Raw genomic sequence first — 9,944 nt, forward strand, 5'->3', positions numbered from 1 at the left:
TTTTGATTTACTTTTAGATTTTCAGGCACCCTCTGGAATCTTGTTGATAGAATCATTGAATCTGGGGGAGAATTGAAGAAGAACATTTAATTTTCTTGAATGAGTGCTGATGTCTGCTCAGAAATGGCGCCGGAGGAAAAGGCGCCGATGCCTTCTTTTTCTGATTCCGATCTTGGGGACGCCGGAAACCACTACTACGTGCGCCTGTGCCCAGATCAGGTCCTGAAGAATGTGCTGGAGAACGTGCTGTGCTTTCTCAAGGATCGCCGCGACCGCAACGCGACGGCGCTGGTGTGCAAGGCGTGGTACCGGATCAGGGAGTATGAGTGGAATTATAGTTAATGGAATTGCCCTCAAGAGAAAGCACAACACGTTAATGGAATTGACAATGAAGAATTATAGTTAATGGAAAGCACAGCACGTTCATTACATTTTTGAGAATTTCGATTTCGAGGAAGAAAAGAGAGTAAATGACTAAATTGCCCTCAAGAGTTTGTCCATTACACTTTTCCGGCCAAATTTGGTCGGAGGACTAAATCTGTTAAAAAAATCATAGTTAATGGACTAATTTGTTACTTTTAAAAGTCAAGTGTTGAAATTAATAGAGGTGGTATAGTCAGAGGATCAAAAGTGCAATTTACTATATATATATATATATATAGAGTTAATTCCAGCAATGGTCCCCCGAATATGTTGATTTTCCAAAATTGGTCCTCGTCTTTTAATTTGGACGAAAAAGACACTTGACTATTAAATTTGTTCCGGCAATGGTCCTTCCGTTAACATGGTGTTAGACAACCGTTAGGTAGAGGGGTACAAGTGTAATTTCCTTAGCTATGTGTCTTCTTGACCTTCTTGTTCGACAGGTTGAGTATCATATCGAAGAAGGTTGACGACTACAACGAACATGAAGACCGTAACAATTGGGTTAATCTTGATTTCACGGTGAGGGAACCTGCTCCTTTTTCCGTTGGAAAACAGCAGCAGCAGCGGATGAGAATTGAAGGCGGCAACACGAAAAACCACCTGCGACCAAACACGAGCCATGTTATGACTAAGAATGTACGAGGAAAAGCAAAGGCTATGCCGCCGGAAAATCAAGAAGCGGCAGCTTTTGGAGGTTCCACCGAAATCTTCTCATTAGGCGATGAAGAATGAAAGAAGAAATCGATTATTTCTGGATATAGAGAAACCACTACTTATAACAACAGGGCCAATGAGAATCCACTGGATATAGAGAAACCACTACCGCCGCAGTTGATCATTTTTTATTTTTATTTTTATTTTTTTGTTTTTGTTTTTTTTTTTTTAATCAATCATATTACATTTAAAACTATAAATTTCATGCGAATCATGCCAAAAAGCCTGGAGTTACATACAGAGAACTTAAATATGAATAAAAAAGATAAGATGATGGAGATGTATTCTTGCAGAAGATGTTTCACCTATGCTGGTATATGACTGCAAAACCATGCCTGATGAACGAATTCTATGAAGAATCAGTTCTATGAAAATCTACAGCAACTATATGAACTCCCAGCTGATACGGGTTCCTGTCCAGTCCAAGGAGAATAATTTGAGTTTCCTTGAGAAGGGATGAACTTCCAGCTGATTCTGCTTCTTCATTGGCAACGAGAGATTTTTTGCTAACAACCCGGTAAATCTCTGTTAGGATGTTGAGGAAAGCTGTCTTGACATTGGTTGATTCAAGGGCGGATGTTTCAATGAAGAATAGATTCTCCTTCTCTGCATACTCCTTGGCATCCTCTGTAGACACATCTTTGTCACTCTCCAGGTCAGTCTTGTTGCCCACAAGTATGATCACAAGGTTCTTATCAGCATGGCCACGCAGCTCCTCTAACCACGCCGCTGTTGATCATTATAATCGGACTCCGGCGGCGGCGGAAAAGTACAAGTGCCGGCGGCATAGCCTTTGCTTTTCCTCGTACATTCTTAGTCATAACATGGCTCGTGTTTGGTCGCAGGTGATTTTTCGTGCTGTCGCCGTCAATTTTCATCAACTGCTGCTGCTGTTTTCCAACGGAAAAAGGAGCAGGTTCCCTCACCGTGAAATCAAGATTAACCCAATTGTTACGGTCTTCATGTTCGTCGTCGTCGTCAACCTTCTTTGATATGATACTCAACCTGTCGAACAAGAAGGACAAGAAGACACATAGCTAAGGAAATTACAGTTGTACCCCTCTACCTAAGGGTTGTCTAACACCATGTTAACGGAAGGACCATTGCCGGAACAAATTCAATATTCAAGTGTCTTTTTTGCCCAAATTAAAAGACAAGGACCAATTTTGGAAAATCAACATAGTCGAGGGACCATTGCTGGAATTAACTCTATATATATATATATATATATATATATATATATAGGGTCAGGTTCAGGTGCGGCCGTGCGGTTCACACCACTCAGTGTTACGAAATACACCACTCAATGTTAAGAAACACACCACACAAATATGCACTATGGTGTGTTTCTTAACATTGTGGTGTGTTTCATTGTGTTTCATTGTGGTGTGTTTCTTAACATTGAGTGGTGTATTTTGTAACATTAAGTGGTGTGTGACTGCACGGCCGCACGGGAGAGCACGGCCGCATTTGAACCAAAATCTATATATATATATATATATATATATATATATATATATATATATATATATTGGTGCGAACCACCTGCCAAGAGAGAATTGAGAACGCATGTCATCCGTCCGCGTGTCCATATCTAGTTGCACCTAATGTTATAATTAGGTTCACCTAGGTGCATGAATGTTAACAAAGTAAATTTCTTGCACTTGTAAGTGAAAATAGTTGCACAAGTGCAAGTATGTATTACAGGTGCAAGTAGAATGTACACTAAACATCAATACTAAGTGCACTTAATGTTATAACTAGTTGCACCTACCGTTATAAATTTATAATTAGGTGCACATAGGTGCATAAATGTTAACAAGGTAAATTACTTACACTTGTAAGTGAAAATAGGTGCACAAGTGTAAGTAAAATGTATTATAGGTGCAAGTAAAATGTATACTGAGCATCAATACTAAGTGCACCTAATATTATAACTTGTTGCACCTAACGTTATAATTAGGTGCACCTAGGTGCATGAATGTTAACAAGGTACATTACTTGCACTTGTAAGTGAAAATAGGTGTACTTGTAAGTGATTTTACTTGCAAATGTGCACCAGCTACTTGCACTTATAACACAACTATTTGCACCAAAGTTTGAGTTATTTACGAAAATGCCACCGCGTCGTTTTTTTAAAAATTACACTTGATTCGTTCATTTGGACACGTGGACGGTTGCGAAGCGTTCTCATTTCCTTCCTAGGCGATAGTTCGCACCCGAGCGCGCCCACACACACACACACACACACACACACACACACACACACACACACACGTACTTATTTATATATTAAATATATGCATTTATATAATACATTATATTCATTGAAGTATATACATAAATTCATTTACAATAATAATAATAATAATAATAATAATAATAATAATAATAATATATTATTATTATTATTATTATTATTATTATTATTATTATTATTATTATTATTATTATATACACACACATATCTTTGTTTATATCCATAGAGACATGTGATAGATTAGGATTCTTAGAATTTCATTCATTCATAACTTCTATATTTTCATATATAATTTATATTTTTTCCAAATAATAATAATAATAATAATAATACATTTTTTTGTATAGGGGTCTTTGTTTATATCCATAGAGACATATGGTAGATTAGGGTTCTTATAATTTCATTCACTCACAACTTCTATATTTTCATATATAATTTATATTTATTTCATAATAATAATAATAATAATAATAATAATAATAATAATAATAACAACAACAACACATTTTTTGTATAGTGGTATTTATATCTTTTAAACACATTTCATTTCTATTTCTTAAGCCAACCAAACACTAAAATTACATTTCTAAAGTTTAATCCTTCAGCAAACCAAATAATAGAATACAATTCCTATTATATATTCCTGGTCTATGCTATTCCCTATGAAATACTATTCATATTCACATAAAATTCATTACGTGAACCAAATATGTTTTGAAAGCACAATTTGCGTTGAATATGAATTAGTCCGATCTCAATGTAATGGAGATATTGTTGTGTAAATAAATAAATAAATGACGTCAAGTTGAGATGGACTCGTAGCTTGTTTTTCATGTTATTGATATTTTTCATTTTAATTCTACTTTTGGTTTATTAGTTGATAATAATATTAAAGAATTGGCATTCACGATTGACGATGTTGAATTCGGTTTTGTTAAGCGATATGTGAATTATACGTGCTGCCCACAATGTTGTTCGGGAGGCCATTTGTGAGTCAGGTTGAGAGAAGTGATTTGATACTCCTTCAATGTTTCTTGTAAATTGTCTTACTTGCAATTTAATGATTAAGTTTTTGCTTTCAAAAAATAAATGACGTCAAGTAATTAGCATGTGTGAATTTTATATGTAGAATTGAGAATGGGACTGTAACGCAAAGTCGTGCCCATGAACAAATTGATTAAATCATAATGCATTTCAGTCAAATTAATTAAGACAAATATTTAGTTTAACCAATTAATAATTTAATCCATAACATTACAAACTCTTATTTTCTCTTCAATCTTTTAATGTAGGGCATAATATCATAAATTAAAATGGATGTATGGGGTCATGTTTACACTATGTAAAGATAGAGACAATATAAGATAATTAAAATACTGATTTGAGTATGAGTTAGGCTTTGTAAGGCCAAGTAGAATGTAATGCTGAGAAAATGGTCGACTAGCTAGTTACGATTAAACAACTCTGATCAAATATAATAATAAATTAGTACAAGTAGAGATATATGAAATGTGATGGAGATGAAGGTGGTCTCACATAAAAGGTTGATGAACTATTTATACTGAATATAAGTTGTCTATATCACGACGACACATTATAAGTCGATTAACGTCAAACTGCACTTTCTAGTTGGCTAGCTAGCTAGATGGTGCGAAAGTGCTCTTAGATAGCTATGGTCACACCTATACCATTAGTGTTGTAGGAGTAGGTCAACTACTTTGACTAATGTAGGTCAAGTTGAGATTACCGCCATTTTTCTAACGAGTCAAATATAGATTAGTCCTCGACAAAGCTAATTGTTGGATGTGACATATTGGAATTATTGTTCAAATTATTTGACCAATTAAATTACCTTATAATCTCACAAAATTTTTGACGTAATTTGATAATAACTTACACTTTTTGTTTCAAGCAATTGATTTAGGCTATAAATTAAAATTGCCTACAATGCCATCAATCTAATATTAAGGCAAGGGTTACGTATATTTAAACTTTTATAATAGTCTAAAAATGAAAATGAAAAAAAAAAAAAAACAAACAAACAAACAATAATATACTACTGAAAATGAATTAAGCAGCAGGTAGATGGTCGTCTTTCTTGATGTAGTCCATTGGACCTCTGAAAGTAAAAGAAAGAGAATACAATTACAAATACGTTTTCATGAAATGTGTGGCCTACTTGCTGTTTCTTGACATTTCCCTACCTTTACTCCATAGTCCATACACTTTACCAGGTGTGTGTATATTATATATATATAAAATATAATATAATATACACACACAGAGGTTCAAATGTGGCCAGAGTTTTTTGTACGTGCCCGGTGTCAATTACACCATTAGGTATGCATAAAAGCACAACACAATATTTGAAAATACACCAGAATAAAATGCACAAATGCACCACATACCAAAAAATGCAACATATCTAATGGTGCATTTTCGAGCACTTTGTTGTGCATTTATGCATACTTAATAATGGTAAATGACCGCACAACTACACGGGAACCTTATATATATATATATATATATATATATATATATATATATATATAATTTATTTGAATTTATTTGGCATTATCATGGTTGCAATAGGCCCGACTAGCGCCTAGCGCCTAGGCGGCGCCTAGGCGGCGACCTATAAAAACAAAAAAATGATGCATGTGTGTGGGTGTTGTCATATATTATATTATATATATCTTTTACTTCTCTTACTTATATAAATAAATACATTTAAATATATATAAATATAATAAAAAAAATTAACAAGGCCGAGTTAACTCGGCTAACTCTACCGAGTTGGGCGAGTTAACTCGGCCAAATTCGGTCGAGTCGGCCGAGTTAGGCGCTAGGCGATCGCCTAGGCGGCCGATCAGCTAAGCGGACGCCTAGGGAGCAATTCGCCTCGGTGTAGGGGCGCCTAGCGTCTAGGCGGTTGTCTAGGCGGCCTAGGCGGAGATTTTTGCAACAGTGGACATTATACAATACAATACTACAACCTAAAAAATAATACGAATACTCAAATTACAAATTCAATTTCACAGTTTGATAAACCACTACAAAAAATGTGTCAATAAATAAAGCAGAAGTGAATAATCGTTATTGTTTATAGATAATTAACAATTTTTTGCCCCTTTTTTTTTAATAATCCACAAAGGTTTTAAACCATTGCTGCACATATAATATAATAGAGACAAAATACTAGCTAGAAATGACATTATAGGTTTTAGTCAGATATTTGTTCAGCATCCCTACCCGAATGGGGATGTAATAAATTAAACAAAATAAAGTGGTGAAGATAAGTTATAGTGATGTTGCTGTTGGACTAACATTTTCAAAGGCCTATGTTTTACATTTGGTAGGGTCAGTGCAATTAGAAGTAGAATCCAGAGAATCCTGTTGAGATGGAAAGGAGACCAATAACAACTCCAATGGAGGATCCCACTACACAGAATGACTAGTGTGAATGGATGAACCCGGCCTGTAAAGGAGAGTAAGAATAAAGCATGGAATGAAACTACAATGCAAATTTCCATCTTTTCTCATTGCAAATTAGCAACCGCGTGGATTCGAGTAAAAGAGACTTGAGTTATTCACGTCAATTCATTAGCTCAAAGATTACGTGGGAATATTTTTCACTTTAGGCAAAACATCGCAACAGAATTCATTCTCGTCGCCGATTCCGTTACAAGACCGCGATGGAAACATCTTGCCTTTTCCATCGCCACTGTGGTGGCGATACTTAATTTCGTCACAATGTGAGTGCTAAAGTTTCCCGAATATTTTCCTCATTTTGTGCAAAAAATTGCTACGGAATTGAATTCCGTCACAAAATCGCGACGAAAATTTTTTTTCTCGAAATCGTCGCAAATCGACAACGGATTACGTTCCGTCGCAATTCACAATTTTTCTTGTAGTGAGTTACGTTGCCTTTGAGTATGTGGCCTAGACTGAAACTGTAGGGCAGAGGCGTGAGGATCAAGTCCAACATCTTGCTATAAAAACGTGCTATGCAAATGTAAGAAAAGAAAGTTACAAATTCGCAATTAGTTACGTTATAACTTTTGGTATAATAGTAGAATTGGTATAAAAAAATTTGAAACATAGCTAACGGTAAATATTTGTTGGGCGAAGGCTTGGAGGGTCAAGTTCGGCATCTTAATACCAGCGAAACTTTGCACTATTGCTACGAAATGTAAGAAAATAAAGTTATGCATTCACTACTAACTAAAACTTTTAGCATTGCGGTAAGTACCCTTTCAATACCTAATTACCTTCTCTGATACCAATAATTATAATCAAACACTTATTATCACGTCAAAAATTATAACTAATCATCAAGAGTAAGTTTTATTTGCTTAACAATCAACGTCACGTTTTGATAACAAGATGCTAAACTCATCTTTTCCTCCAAGTCTCCCATCAGAATGTGAGCATACAAAAATTTGACTGATGAATTAGGTCTATAGTATGACATGTTAAAATAAATAATATAGTAGGAGTCGAATTTGAGGGTTACTTGTCTGTTATGCTTCCTCGATAGTTGAGACGTGGGGAACCAGTCCAATCATGAGTCTATCTCACCAATTATTATATATATATGGCCTGGCTCCACTTCATTTTTATATACATTCTTACCCAATCCCCTTTGTCTAATCAATAAATTTTATCTTTTTTTTTATGAAGTCTAGCCATCAATTTTCATCTTTTTTAATATCCATTCTTGGCAGTATTATATATGAGACCTCAGCTGAATTAGTTGAAGAGGAGTCCATTCCCCATCCATGAGTAAAGGGTCTTAATTCCAGTAGAAATATAATATGATTTTGTGAGTAGCTTGTTCTGAATTTAAATAATTTGTGATTGAATTGTCATCATGCTTAATTGATTTAGTTATTGACTTATTGTTTTCATGTAATTATACATATTCGCTAGTATTAAAATGTGTTTTATGTTAAAAAATTCGAGCGAAATAAATGGATTATTTTGTAATACTATGAGTTTAAGCTAGAGTTAATCTTTAACATTAAGTTGATTTGATTCAAATGTATTATGACTCAATTTGTCATTTTTTATTTAACATTGTTCACGTCTTTAATATGATGTTCAAAATAAACTAGAAAATTTATGTAAAAATATATTAAAGATTCCTTAAAATGGTTGTTGGATTTATTTTTGTGGTGGGTTCCAGCATTCATAGAAAGTACACAAAATTCGTGCGAAGATAAAAGAAAAAATTTAATACTTAACAACTTATATATTCATTTATTTAATCATTTACTTTTGGAAGTTAAAAATCGGCTAGGTACTTGTTAAGTAGACTTGATAATTCGTGTAGATAGATTTGTTAACATATTGATACCATTACGATCTAAACATAATAAATCTAGACACAGATGTGGCCCTTAACTTTAAGGTTAACATATTAGATTTCTAAACAAAAAAAAAATGTGATTTTTAAACAAGTTAAACATGATTGACACATGTAGTTAATAAGTTTATTTGGGTCTACATTACTCATTCAGGTCAGAATTGTAAACATCAACACAATTTTTAAATGTTAAACAAGTTGATATGATAGACACATTTAGTTAGTAATTTTGGATTTACATGACAAAATACAACAATATTAACATGTTATACAAATTACTATGATTTTTTATAAAATAAAATTAAAAAAAAAAGGAAATTTACAATTAAATTTCAAAATATAGTAAATGAATTCAATTCATAATATAGTATGATATCTATATTATGATAAGATAACATTTAAAAATCATAAATAGTACTAAGCTTAGAGGATTAAACTCGTTAAGACACGTACGGTATGTAATGAGTCAATTAGTTAATGACTTGGAGCATGTTAAGATAAAATATTTATTCTATATTTTCATGTTTAGCTATGTATATGTTAACAGGCTGTTTCGAAAATATACAGATCTATATTGTTAAGTAACATATATTTTTTATTAGACCACGAGGTATCTTGAGTAGGTCTCAATGATGCTGCTAGTTATATTGATTTTTTTTTTATAAGATATGTATACGATTATCCAGGCGAACCAATCTGGTTCTATTGTTAAGTAATTGAAGGCTGATTATGGGATGCTGGGTAAGTGGGATATGTGTTTGGTTGGCAAAAATAACATTACCGTATGTTGTCATTAACTTTTGCTTTACTTCAGTACAACTTAATTAATCATAGGAACTCGAAAAAACATTATATTATTCGCACTTTTCACCTCATCCCAAGGCCAAGAAAACACCCTTTGGCCTTTGGACACCAAAAGTGACGCATTGGATGTACTCATCCGCACGCACAACCACTTTTGTACCCGTATAAAATACAACTCCCCGTATAAAATATCTGCCTACGTGTCGACCTAGTAATTAAGGTTTCCACATCACACATTTAAACAACGCAAATTATTCTCTGGACAAGGTGGACCCGAATTTTGAATGTTCACAGTTTACATATTAAGTGTTCGCAATTTAATTTTTAAAATTCATAACTTGCATACTAAATATTCACAATTTACTTTTTAAA

General features: G+C 33.7%; 1 pseudogene; it reads right to left on the reverse strand.

Annotated features, from left to right (window-relative positions):
* Positions 1-1,435: 1,435 nt before the first annotated feature.
* LOC116001137 lies at positions 1,436-2,732 on the reverse strand (annotated as a pseudogene).
* Between the last annotated feature and the right edge of the window lie 7,212 nt (positions 2,733-9,944).

The sequence above is a fragment of the Ipomoea triloba genome, chromosome 13 (genome assembly GCF_003576645.1).
Source record: "Ipomoea triloba cultivar NCNSP0323 chromosome 13, ASM357664v1".
Lineage (NCBI taxonomy): Eukaryota > Viridiplantae > Streptophyta > Magnoliopsida > Solanales > Convolvulaceae > Ipomoea > Ipomoea triloba.